Consider the following 13,108-nt stretch of genomic DNA (forward strand, 5'->3'; position numbering starts at 1 on the left):
TTCCTCTAACCTGCGTTGCGAGTCGGCCTAATCGTCCTCTAATCTGTGTGTTCTGAGTCGGCCTAATCGTCCTCTAATCTGTGTGTTGTGAGTCGGTCTAATCGTCCTCTAATCTGTGTGTTGTGAGTCGGTCTAATCGTCCTCTAATCTGTGTGTTGTGAGTCGGTCTAATCGTCCTCTAATCTGTGTGTTGTGAGTCGGTCTAATCGTCCTCTAATCTGTGTGTTGTGAGTCGGTCAACTCTTCTCCTGTTGGCTGCTGAAAATATAAAAAATCTCCACACATATTCTGGGTGTGCGTTGATTTTACTTGAAGGGTTATGAAACGATGACCAAACATGTCACCTGTACACACTGTTAACAGATGGCTGGTGAGGTAGTTGAGTAACCATGGTTACTCTCCTGAGCTGTGAGGAACAGATGCTCCTGTCGATTCTCAATAAGTACCTTCACTAACGCTAAAACCCCATTCACACACACCGTTACCCTGGAGAACATTTGGTCCTGGGACCATAAATACACACTGTAGTAATATTGTTACACAACAAACTCTCCTTCATAACTGACTGGTTTATCAGAAATGTTTGCTAACCTAACCTTCCTCTTCCTGTCCGAGATCCAGTTCAGTTGCGTTTGAGCTCTAGTGTGTGTTCGTCAGTTGGTCATTGATGGAAAAGGGCTGCCAGTGTCGAGGCACTGTACTGACCCATGACTGACATTGTTTCCACAACACACACACAGGCAGAGAGAAACTGGCTCATCACCGTCTCTCTCACACACACAGGCAGAGAGAAACTGCCTCATCACCGTCTCTCTCACACACACAGGCAGAGAGAAACTGCCTCATCACCGTCTCTCTCACACACACACAGCCTAGTGCAATAGTAGAAATGTTAGTAGCAATGATTGTTGAGCAAAATCACAATGCACTACAACAAAGAAGTAGGGCTGTCAACTAAAGTTATTCTACTGAATTCAAATATCACTAAAACTACAGCTGATCTGTAACTCAGGAGACAGGTAGCATCACTAAAACTACAGCTGATCTGCAAGCCTAGCTAACTCAGGAGACAGGTAGCATCACTAAAACTACAGCTGATCTGTAAGCCTAGCTAACTCAGGAGACAGGTAGCATCACTAAAACTACAGCTGATCTGTAACTCAGGAGACAGGTAGCATCACTAAAACTACAGCTGATCTGTAACTCAGGAGACAGGTAGCATCACTAAAACTACAGCTGATCTGTAACTCAGGAGACAGGTAGCATCACTAAAACTACAGCTGATCTGTAAGCCTAGCTAACTCAGGAGACAGGTAGCATCACTAAAACTACAGCTGATCTGTAACTCAGGAGACAGGTAGCATCACTAAAACTACAGCTGATCTGTAAGCCTAGCTAACTCAGGAGACAGGTAGCATCACTAAAACTACAGCTGATCTGTAAGCCTAGCTAACTCAGGAGACAGGTAGCATCACTAAAACTACAGCTGATCTGTAAGCCTAGCTAACTCAGGAGACAGGTAGCATCACTAAAACTACAGCTGATCTGTAACTCAGGAGACAGGTAGCATCACTAAAACTACAGCTGATCTGTAAGCCTAGCTAACTCAGGAGACAGGTAGCATCACTAAAACTACAGCTGATCTGTAACTCAGGAGACAGGTAGCATCACTAGAACTACAGCTGACCTGTAACTCAGGAGACAGGTAGCATCACTAAAACTACAGCTGATCTGTAACTCAGGAGACAGGTAGCATCACTAAAACTACAGCTGATCTGTAAGCCTAGCTAACTCAGGAGACAGGTAGCATCACTAAAACTACAGCTGATCTGTAAGCCTAGCTAACTCAGGAGACAGGTAGCATCACTAAAACTACAGCTGATCTGTAACTCAGGAGACAGGTAGCATCACTAAAACTACAGCTGATCTGTAACTCAGGAGACAGGTAGCATCACTAAAACTACAGCTGATCTGTAAGCCTAGCTAACTCAGGAGACAGGTAGCATCACTAAAACTACAGCTGATCTGTAACTCAGGAGACAGGTAGCATCACTAAAACTACAGCTGATCTGTAAGCCTAGTTAACTCAGGAGACAGGTAGCATCACTAGAACTACAGCTGATCTGTAACTCAGGAGACAGGTAGCATCACTAAAACTACAGCTGATCTGTAACTCAGGAGACAGGTAGCATCACTAAAACTACAGCTGATCTGTAACTCAGGAGACAGGTAGCATCACTAAAACTACAGCTGATCTGTAAGCCTAGCTACCTCAGGAGAAAGGTAGATATATCGTAGGCTTATATACCTGTCTATACCCCATGTGAGCTAATTAGCTAACAACAGGACACACACATCTACTCACAGAAAATAGCATCTAGAACAACACCACACATGGCCCTTCTGACCTCTGTCTCCTTGAGACCTCACCTGTACCTGGCTGTGCAGGTCTCCTGGCCAACCCTGCACCACACTGACTCACTGTGCCACAATGAAAGGCTAGAGAGTTTGCCTCTTATCTCTCCATTTAATCCACCCTTTACCAAGTCATGAAGTGAAATGTCTGTAGTGGTACAAACAGCTAGGCCTTCAGTTGTATAGTCAGGGGTCTCTCCCACATAGGGACTTTGTACAGTGTATGGTTCCAGGTTTACACAGAGTGAGGGTATGGTTCCAGTATATGGTGAAAGGATGGAACATACTTCTCAAACACACTAAGATCCCAGTCCTAAATTAGTAAATGTCCAGGGTTATAATAGTCAACTAGGCCTAATAGAACCGCAGACAGCTGGGGCATAGATCATTCATCAAAATGAAATGGAAAGAACAGATGATATTTCAACATTGTGCAGTTGATAGTCTAAAATACTCCCTCAATTAGGTTTATTTTTCCTGCCACGTCCTTTATAGGGTACATTTATGAGGGGGATTTTGCTGTGTAAAATAGGCTATTAGGCTATTCTTCTTCACTGGCGTCTCGTGTTCGATTACAGTGTTGCTGTGGCGTCTCGTGTTAGATTACAGTGTTGGTGTGGCGTCTCGTATTAGCCTACAGTGTTGTTGTGGCGTCTCATGTTAGCCTACAGTGTTGTTGTGGCGTCTCGTATTAGCCTACAGTGTTGTTGTGGCGTCTCGTGTTAGCCTACAGTGTTGTTGTGGCGTCTCGTGTTAGACTACAGTGTTGTTGTGGCGTCTCGTATTAGCCTACAGTGTTGGTGTGGCGTCTCGTATTAGCCTACAGTGTTGTTGTGGCGTCTCGTATTAGCCTACAGTGTTGTTGTGGCGTCTCGTATTAGCCTACAGTGTTGTTGTGGCGTCTCGTATAAACCTACAGTGTTGTTGTGGCGTCTCGTATAAGCCTACAGTGTTGTTGTGGCGTCTCGTATAAGCCTACAGTGTTGTTGTGGCGTCTCATGTTAGCCTACAGTGTTGTTGTGGCGTCTCGTGTTAGCCTACAGTGTTGCTGTGGCGTCTCGTATTAGATTACAGTGTTGCTGTGGCGTCTCGTGTTAGAATACAGTGTTGGTGTGGCGTCTCGTATAAGCCTACAGTGTTGCTGTGGCGTCTCATGTTAGCCTACAGTGTTGTTGTGGCGTCTCGTATTAGCCTACAGTGTTTTTGTGGCGTCTCGTATTAGCCTACAGTGTTGTTGTGGCGTCTCGTATTAGCCTACAGTGTTGTTGTGGCGTCTCATGTTAGCCTACAGTGTTGTTGTGGCGTCTCATGTTAGCCTACAGTGTTGTTGTGGCGTCTCGTATTAGCCTACAGTGTTGTTGTGGCGTCTCGTATTAGCCTACAGTGTTGTTGTGGCGTCTCGTATAAACCTACAGTGTTGTTGTGGCGTCTCGTATAAGCCTACAGTGTTGTTGTGGCGTCTCATATAAGCCTACAGTGTTGTTGTGGCGTCTCGTATTAGCCTACAGTGTTGCTGTGGCGTCTCGTATTAGCCTACAGTGTTGTTGTGGCGTCTCGTATTAGCCTACAGTGTTGTTGTGGCGTCTCATGTTAGCCTACAGTGTTGTTGTGGCGTCTCGTATAAGCCTACAGTGTTGTTGTGGCGTCTCGTATAAGCCTACAGTGTTGTTGTGGCGTCTCGTATAAGCCTACAGTGTTGCTGTGGCGTCTCGTATAAACCTACAGTGTTGTTGTGGCATCTCGTATAAACCTAGTGTTGTTGTGGCGTCTCGTATTAGCCTAGAGTGTTGCTGTGGCGCCTCGTATTAGCCTACAGTGTTGCTGTGGCATCTCGTATAAACCTACAGTGTTGTTGTGGCGTCTCGTATTAGCCTACAGTGTTGTTGTGGCGTCTCGTATAAGCCTACAGTGTTGTTGTGGCGTCTCGTATAAGCCTACAGTGTTGTTGTGGCGTCTCGTATAAGCCTACAGTGTTGTTGTGGCGTCTCGTATAAGCCTACAGTGTTGCTGTGGCATCTCGTATAAACCTAGTGTTGTTGTGGCGTCTCGTATTAGCCTACAGTGTTGCTGTGGCGCCTCGTATTAGCCTACAGTGTTGCTGTGGCATCTCGTATAAACCTACAGTGTTGTTGTGGCGTCTCGTATTAGCCTACAGTGTTGTTGTGGCGTCTCGTATAAGCCTACAGTGTTGTTGTGGCGTCTCGTATTAGCCTACAGTGTTGTTGTGGCGTCTCGTATTAGCCTACAGTGTTGTTGTGGCGTCTCGTGTTAGACTACAGTGTTGTTGTGGCGTCTCGTATAAGCCTACAGTGTTGTTGTGGCGTCTCGTATAAGCCTACAGTGTTGTTGTGGCGTCTCGTATAAGCCTACAGTGTTGTTGTGGCGTCTCGTATAAGCCTACAGTGTTGTTGTGGCGTCTCGTATAAGCCTACAGTGTTGTTGTGGCGTCTCGTATAAGCCTACAGTGTTGTTGTGGCGTCTCGTATAAGCCTACAGTGTTGTTGTGGCGTCTCGTATAAGCCTACAGTGTTGTTGTGGCGTCTCGTATAAGCCTACAGTGTTGCTGTGGCGTCTCGTATAAACCTACAGTGTTGTTGTGGCATCTCGTATAAACCTAGTGTTGTTGTGGCGTCTCGTATTAGCCTACAGTGTTGCTGTGGCGTCTCGTATTAGCCTACAGTGTTGCTGTGGCGTCTCGTATTAGCCTACAGTGTTGTTGTGGCGTCTCGTATAAGCCTACAGTGTTGTTGTGGCGTCTCGTATTAGCCTACAGTGTTGTTGTGGCGTCTCGTGTAAGCCTACAGTGTTGTTGTGGCGTCTCGTATAAGCCTACAGTGTTGTTGTGGCGTCTCGTATAAGCCTACAGTGTTGCTGTGGCGTCTCGTATAAACCTACAGTGTTGATGTGGCATCTCGTATAAACCTAGTGTTGTTGTGGCGTCTCGTATTAGCCTACAGTGTTGCTGTGGCGTCTCATGTTAGCCTACAGTGTTGTTGTGGCGTCTCATGCTAGACTACAGTGTTGTTGTGGCGTCTCGTATAAGCCTACAGTGTTGCTGTGGCGTCTCGTATAAACCTACAGTGTTGTTGTGGCATCTCGTATAAACCTAGTGTTGTTGTGGCGTCTCGTATTAGCCTACAGTGTTGCTGTGGCGCCTCGTATTAGCCTACAGTGTTGCTGTGGCATCTCGTATAAACCTACAGTGTTGTTGTGGCGTCTCGTATTAACCTACAGTGTTGTTGTGGCGTCTCGTATTAGCCTACAGTGTTGTTGTGGCGTCTCGTATAAGCCTACAGTGTTGTTGTGGCGTCTCGTATTAGCCTACAGTGTTGTTGTGGCATCTCGTATTAGCCTACAGTGTTGTTGTGGCGTCTCGTATTAGCCTACAGTGTTGCTGTGGCGTCTCGTATTAGCCTACAGTGTTGTTGTGGCGTCTCGTGTTAGACTACAGTGTTGTTGTGGCGTCTCGTGTTAGCCTACAGTGTTGTTGTGGCGTCTCGTATTAGCCTACAGTGTTGTTGTGGCGTCTCGTGTTAGCCTACAGTGTTGTTGTGGCGTCTCGTATAAGCCTACAGTGTTGTTGTGGCGTCTCGTATTAGCCTACAGTGTTGTTGTGGCGTCTCGTATAAGCCTACAGTGTTGCTGTGGCGTCTCGTATTAGCCTACAGTGTTGTTGTGGCGTCTCGTGTTAGCCTACAGTGTTGTTGTGGCGTCTCGTGTTAGCCTACAGTGTTGTTGTGGCGTCTCGTGTTAGCCTACAGTGTTGTTGTGGCGTCTCGTATTAGCCTACAGTGTTGTTGTGGCGTCTCGTATAAGCCTACAGTGTTGTTGTGGCGTCTCGTATAAGCCTACAGTGTTGTTGTGGCGTCTCGTATTAGCCTACAGTGTTGTTGTGGCGTCTCGTATTAGCCTACAGTGTTGTTGTGGCGTCTCGTATAAGCCTACAGTGTTGTTGTGGCGTCTCGTATTAGCCTACAGTGTTGTTGTGGCGTCTCGTATAAACCTACAGTGTTGTTGTGGCATCTCGTATAAACCTACAGTGTTGTTATGGCATCTCGTATAAACCTACAGTGTTGTTGTGGCATCTCGTATAAACCTAGTGTTGTTGTGGCGTCTCGTATTAGCCTACAGTGTTGTTGTGGCGTCTCGTATTAGCCTACAGTGTTGCTGTGGCGTCTCGTATTAGCCTACAGTGTTGCTGTGGCGTCTCGTATTAGCCTACAGTGTTGCTGTGGCGTCTCATATTAGCCTACAGTGTTGCTGTGGCGCCTCGTCTCGTGTTGTTGTGCCTCGTACCTAGTGTTGCTGTGGCGTCTCTTATTAGCCTACAGTGTTGCTGTGGCGTCTCGTATTAGCCTACAGTGTTGGTGTGGCGTCTCGTATTAGCCTACAGTGTTGGTGTGGCGTCTCATATTAGCCTACAGTGTTGCTGTGGCGTCTCGTATTAGCCTACAGTGTTGCTGTGGCGTCTCGTATTAGCCTACAGTGTTGTTGTGGCGTCTCGTATAAACCTACAGTGTTGTTGTGGCATCTCGTATAAACCTACAGTGTTGTTGTGGCATCTCGTATAAACCTACAGTGTTGTTGTGGCATCTCGTATAAACCTAGTGTTGTTGTGGCGTCTCGTATTAGCCTACAGTGTTGTTGTGGCGTCTCGTATTAGCCTACAGTGTTGCTGTGGCGTCTCGTATTAGCCTACAGTGTTGTTGTGGCGTCTCGTATTAGCCTACAGTGTTGTTGTGGCGTCTCGTATTAGCCTACAGTGTTGTTGTGGCGTCTCATGTTAGCCTACAGTGTTGTTGTGGCATCTCGTATAAGCCTACAGTGTTGGTGTGGCGTCTCGTATTAGCCTACAGTGTTGTTGTGGCGTCTCGTATTAGCCTACAGTGTTGTTGTGGCGTCTCGTATAAACCTACAGTGTTGTTGTGGCGTCTCGTATTAGCCTACAGTGTTGGTGTGGCGTCTCATGTTAGCCTACAGTGTTGCTGTGGCGTCTCGTATTAGCCTACAGTGTTGCTGTGGCGTCTCGTATAAGCCTACAGTGTTGTTGTGGCGTCTCGTATAAACCTACAGTGTTGTTGTGGCATCTCGTATAAACCTACAGTGTTGTTGTGGCATCTCGTATAAACCTACAGTGTTGTTGTGGCATCTCGTATAAACCTAGTGTTGTTGTGGCGTCTCGTATAAGCCTACAGTGTTGCTGTGGCGTCTCGTATTAGCCTACAGTGTTGGTGTGGCGTCTCGTATTAGCCTACAGTGTTGTTGTGGCGTCTCGTATTAGCCTACAGTGTTGTTGTGGCGTCTCGTATTAGCCTACAGTGTTGTTGTGGCGTCTCATGTTAGCCTACAGTGTTGTTGTGGCATCTCGTATAAGCCTACAGTGTTGGTGTGGCGTCTCTTATTAGCCTACAGTGTTGTTGTGGCGTCTCGTATTAGCCTACAGTGTTGTTGTGGCGTCTCGTATAAACCTACAGTGTTGTTGTGGCGTCTCGTATTAGCCTACAGTGTTGGTGTGGCGTCTCATGTTAGCCTACAGTGTTGCTGTGGCGTCTCGTATTAGCCTACAGTGTTGCTGTGGCGTCTCGTATAAGCCTACAGTGTTGTTGTGGCGTCTCGTATTAGCCTACAGTGTTGTTGTGGCGTCTCGTATTAGCCTACAGTGTTGCTGTGGCGTCTCGTATTAGCCTACAGTGTTGTTGTGGCATCTCGTATAAGCCTACAGTGTTGTTGTGGCGTCTCGTATTAGCCTACAGTGTTGTTGTGGCGTCTCGTATTAGCCTACAGTGTTGCTGTGGCGTCTCGTATTAGCCTACAGTGTTGTTGTGGCATCTCGTATAAGCCTACAGTGTTGTTGTGGCGTCTCGTCCTACAGTGTTGTTGTGGCGTCTCGTATGTTGTTGTGGCGTCTCATGTTAGGCTACAGTGTTGTTGTGGCGTCTCGTATTAGCCTACAGTGTTGCTGTGGCGTCTCGTATTAGCCTACAGTGTTGCTGTGGCGTCTCTTATTAGCCTACAGTGTTGCTGTGGCGTCTCATATTAGCCTACAGTGTTGCTGTGGCGTCTCGTATTAGCCTACAGTGTTGCTGTGGCGTCTCGTATTAGCCTACAGTGTTGCTGTGGCGTCTCGTATTAGCCTACAGTGTTGCTGTGGCGTCTCATATTAGCCTACAGTGTTGTTGTGGCGTCTCATATTAGCCTACAGTGTTGCTGTGGAGTCTCGTATTAGCCTACAGTGTTGCTGTGGCGTCTCGTATTAGCCTACAGTGTTGCTGTGGCGTCTCGTATTAGCCTACAGTGTTGTTGTGGCGTCTCGTATAAACCTACAGTGTTGTTGTGGCATCTCGTATAAACCTACAGTGTTGTTGTGGCATCTCGTATAAACCTACAGTGTTGTTGTGGCATCTCGTATAAACCTAGTGTTGTTGTGGCGTCTCGTATTAGCCTACAGTGTTGCTGTGGCGTCTCGTATTAGCCTACAGTGTTGTTGTGGCGTCTCATATTAGCCTACAGTGTTGCTGTGGCGTCTCGTATTAGCCTACAGTGTTGGTGTGGCGTCTCGTATTAGCCTACAGTGTTGGTGTGGCGTCTCATATTAGCCTACAGTGTTGTTGTGGCGTCTCGTATTAGCCTACAGTGTTGTTGTGGCGTCTCATGTTAGCCTACAGTGTTGTTGTGGCATCTCGTATAAGCCTACAGTGTTGGTGTGGCGTCTCGTATAGCCTACAGTGTTGTTGTGGCGTCTCGTACCTACAGTGTTGTTGTGGCGTCTCGTATAAACCTACAGTGTTGTTGTGGCGTCTCGTATTAGCCTACAGTGTTGGTGTGGCGTCTCATGTTAGCCTACAGTGTTGCTGTGGCGTCTCGTATTAGCCTACAGTGTTGCTGTGGCGTCTCGTATAAGCCTACAGTGTTGTTGTGGCGTCTCGTATTAGCCTACAGTGTTGTTGTGGCGTCTCGTATTAGCCTACAGTGTTGCTGTGGCGTCTCGTATTAGCCTACAGTGTTGTTGTGGCATCTCGTATAAGCCTACAGTGTTGTTGTGGCGTCTCGTATTAGCCTACAGTGTTGTTGTGGCGTCTCGTATTAGCCTACAGTGTTGTTGTGGCGTCTCGTATTAGCCTACAGTGTTGTTGTGGCATCTCGTATTAGCCTACAGTGTTGTTGTGGCGTCTCGTATTAGCCTACAGTGTTGTTGTGGCGTCTCGTATTAGCCTACAGTGTTGTTGTGGCGTCTCGTATTAGCCTACAGTGTTGTTGTGGCGTCTTGTATTAGCCTACAGTGTTGCTGTGGCGTCTCGTATTAGCCTACAGTGTTGGTGTGGCGTCTCGTATTAGCCTACAGTGTTGGTGTGGCGTCTCATATTAGCCTACAGTGTTGTTGTGGCGTCTCGTATTAGCCTACAGTGTTGTTGTGGCGTCTCATGTTAGCCTACAGTGTTGTTGTGGCATCTCGTATAAGCCTACAGTGTTGGTGTGGCGTCTCGTATTAGCCTACAGTGTTGTTGTGGCGTCTCGTATTAGCCTACAGTGTTGTTGTGGCGTCTCGTATAAACCTACAGTGTTGTTGTGGCGTCTCGTATTAGCCTACAGTGTTGGTGTGGCGTCTCATGTTAGCCTACAGTGTTGCTGTGGCGTCTCGTATTAGCCTACAGTGTTGCTGTGGCGTCTCGTATAAGCCTACAGTGTTGTTGTGGCGTCTCGTATTAGCCTACAGTGTTGTTGTGGCGTCTCGTATTAGCCTACAGTGTTGCTGTGGCGTCTCGTATTAGCCTACAGTGTTGTTGTGGCATCTCGTATAAGCCTACAGTGTTGTTGTGGCGTCTCGTATTAGCCTACAGTGTTGTTGTGGCGTCTCGTATTAGCCTACAGTGTTGTTGTGGCGTCTCGTATTAGCCTACAGTGTTGTTGTGGCATCTCGTATTAGCCTACAGTGTTGTTGTGGCGTCTCGTATAAGCCTACAGTGTTGTTGTGGCGTCTCGTATTAGCCTACAGTGTTGTTGTGGCGTCTTGTATTAGCCTACAGTGTTGTTGTGGCGTCTTGTATTAGCCTACAGTGTTGTTGTGGCGTCTCGTATTAGCCTACAGTGTTGTTGTGGCGTCTTGTATTAGCCTACAGTGTTGTTGTGGCGTCTCGTATTAGCCTACAGTGTTATTGCATTGATGCCATATCAATGGAACAAAATAACACTTTACTCGGATCTTTGGCTTTATTAACAACTAGCTACTTGATTAAAAAACAAAAACATCTACATCATAGCATATAGGCTAGATCAGTTGATTTGCTGCGATAGGCCACTTTCAAAATATTAGGCTAAATAGAAATCAATGTATCACGAATTATATCATAGCTAATGATTTGTCTTACACGACTTTATCTCCCTTTCTATTATGTAAAATGTATTGTTGGATACAACGTATCTGGAGAAAGAGACCCAGCTGCGTGGTCGCCTCAATAAGACAAGGATGGAATACAACCATCACCTGCACAGGGCCAAACCCCAAGAACAACGCTGTCGAGTTGCAATTTTCCAACAGTCCGCAACTTAGAGACAGACATATGGACCACAATAAAATATTATCACCTACCTTATGAGAAATTATATGCCTTTTCAAAAGAAAGTCCAACTCCTCTTTAAAAAAAACCTATTCGGCAGGATCTTTATTGCTTATTGCTTTTCTTCCCAATTTTTTTTACCGCACTGAACAACCGCCTCGTCTTATAACTCAGTGCGCATCTCTCTGTTGTGTGGGAACCGTGACGTCACCCCGATGGTGGCGCGAGGGGTTTGCATAGAAAAACCATGTTCGAAACGACATTAACCGCGTTTCCCTGGTTGGCTGTGGTGAACTATCGTTGTTTACACGGACCAATCAGAGCGAAGAGCGGTGAGAGTATGGTGAATGAGACTCATCGAAAGTGAAGACTACTGACCATCTGACTTGATTGGTCATTAATTATACATCACAGAAAGATGTGACGAGATACACAGAAATAGGACATTTGAATGAGTCTTATCAGTTGAGCAAGCAATATTTATCCATATATAGTGTCTTCGATGAGATTGGTTAATATATTGTTTTATCATAAGATATATTGGCTAACTGTAGAAAAATTACAATTGGACTAATACAGTCTACTTTACTTGCTTATAGTGTTCCTAAAAAACACAGCCGTGAAATTTTGTTTATATTTATACTACTTCATAAATAGATTAAAGATAAAACTAGTGTTTCATAGGCTAACACGTCATAGGTCCTGACATGGCCCCTTACACACATAACACTCTATCTACAAATCAAATAATTTTATAATAGTAATGAACAACAGAGTAGCCAAGCCCCTAGCGTAGGCCACAGTACATTTCCATGACAGATGCAACTCCTTCTTCTCACCAGCAGAGGTCAGTGTCACTCAGCTGTGTGACTGAGGTGTGACAAAAAAGACATGGAGCAGCACAAGCGCTCCATCTCCAATGTCCCTAGCGTCGAACTGTGCGCACACACACACACACACACACACACACACACACACACACACACACACACACACACACACACACACACACACACACACACACACTGGTAGGAGACAGGATGGTGAAAAACAGTCGCATTCCATGTGGCATCAGACAGACAGCTATGTGACATATGGCAGCTGTAAAAGGCAAATTATAGCAGGCCCAGAGAGACCACAGCCCCTTTCCCCTATAGCACTATCTTTATTCTAGCTCCTAGCCCATAAACCCCAGCCCAGGCATAAACCTATCTCTACTCTAGACCCTAATCCCCTAACCCTATCTCTACTCTAGACCCTAATCCCCTAACCCTATCTCTACTCTAGACCCTAATCCCCTAACCCTATCTCTACTCTAGACCCTAATCCCCTAACCCTATCTCTACTCTAGACCCTAATCCCCTAACCCTAGCTCTACTCTAGACCCTAATCCCCTAACACTATCTCTACTCTAGACCCTAATCCCCTAACCCTATCTCTACTCTAGACCCTAATCCCCTAACCCTATCTCTACTCTAGACCCTAATCCCCTAACCCTATCTCTACTCTAGACCCTAATCCCCTAACCCTAGCTCTACTCTAGACCCTAATCCCCTAACGCTATCTCTACTCTAGACCCTAATCCCCTAACCCTATCTCTACTCTAGACCCTAATCCCCTAACCCTATCTCTACTCTAGACCCTAATCTCCTAACCCTAGCTCTACTCTAGACCCTAATCCCCTAACGCTATCTCTACTCTAGACCCTAATCCCCTAACCCTAGCTCTACTCTAGACCCTAATCCCCTAACACTATCTCTACACTAGACCCTAATCCCCTAACATTATCTCTACTCTAGACCCTAATCCCCTAACCCTATCTCTATTCTAGACCCCAACCCCTAACCCTATCTCTACTCTAGACCCCAACCCCTAACCCTATCTCTACTCTAGCCTGTAACCCCTAACCCTATCTCTACTCTAGACCCCAACCCCTAACCCTATCTCTACTCTAGACCCCAACCCCTAACACTATCTCTACTCTAGACCCCAACCCCTAACCATATCTCTACTCTAGCCTCTAGCCCCTAACCTCTAACACTATCTCTACTCTAGACCCTAACCCCTAACCCTCTCTCTACTCTAGCCTCTAGCCCCTAACCTCTAACCCCTAACACAGTGTCTCCTGACCCCTCCTG

General features: G+C 46.4%; 1 protein-coding gene across 2 annotated transcripts in view; it reads right to left on the reverse strand.

Moving 5' to 3' along the window:
* Nucleotides 1–11,168, reverse strand: part of LOC135572242 (cysteine-rich and transmembrane domain-containing protein 1-like) — a 33,418-nt gene extending 22,250 nt beyond the window's left edge. For both annotated transcript variants that reach the window (XM_065019867.1, XM_065019866.1), the window contains exon 1: nucleotides 11,003–11,168. The gene's annotated coding sequence lies outside the window, so the exon portion shown is untranslated. The remainder of the gene's footprint in view (nucleotides 1–11,002) is intronic.
* Nucleotides 11,169–13,108: the final 1,940 nt, after the last annotated feature.

This window comes from Oncorhynchus nerka, linkage group LG6 (genome assembly GCF_034236695.1).
Source record: "Oncorhynchus nerka isolate Pitt River linkage group LG6, Oner_Uvic_2.0, whole genome shotgun sequence".
NCBI lineage: Eukaryota > Metazoa > Chordata > Actinopteri > Salmoniformes > Salmonidae > Oncorhynchus > Oncorhynchus nerka.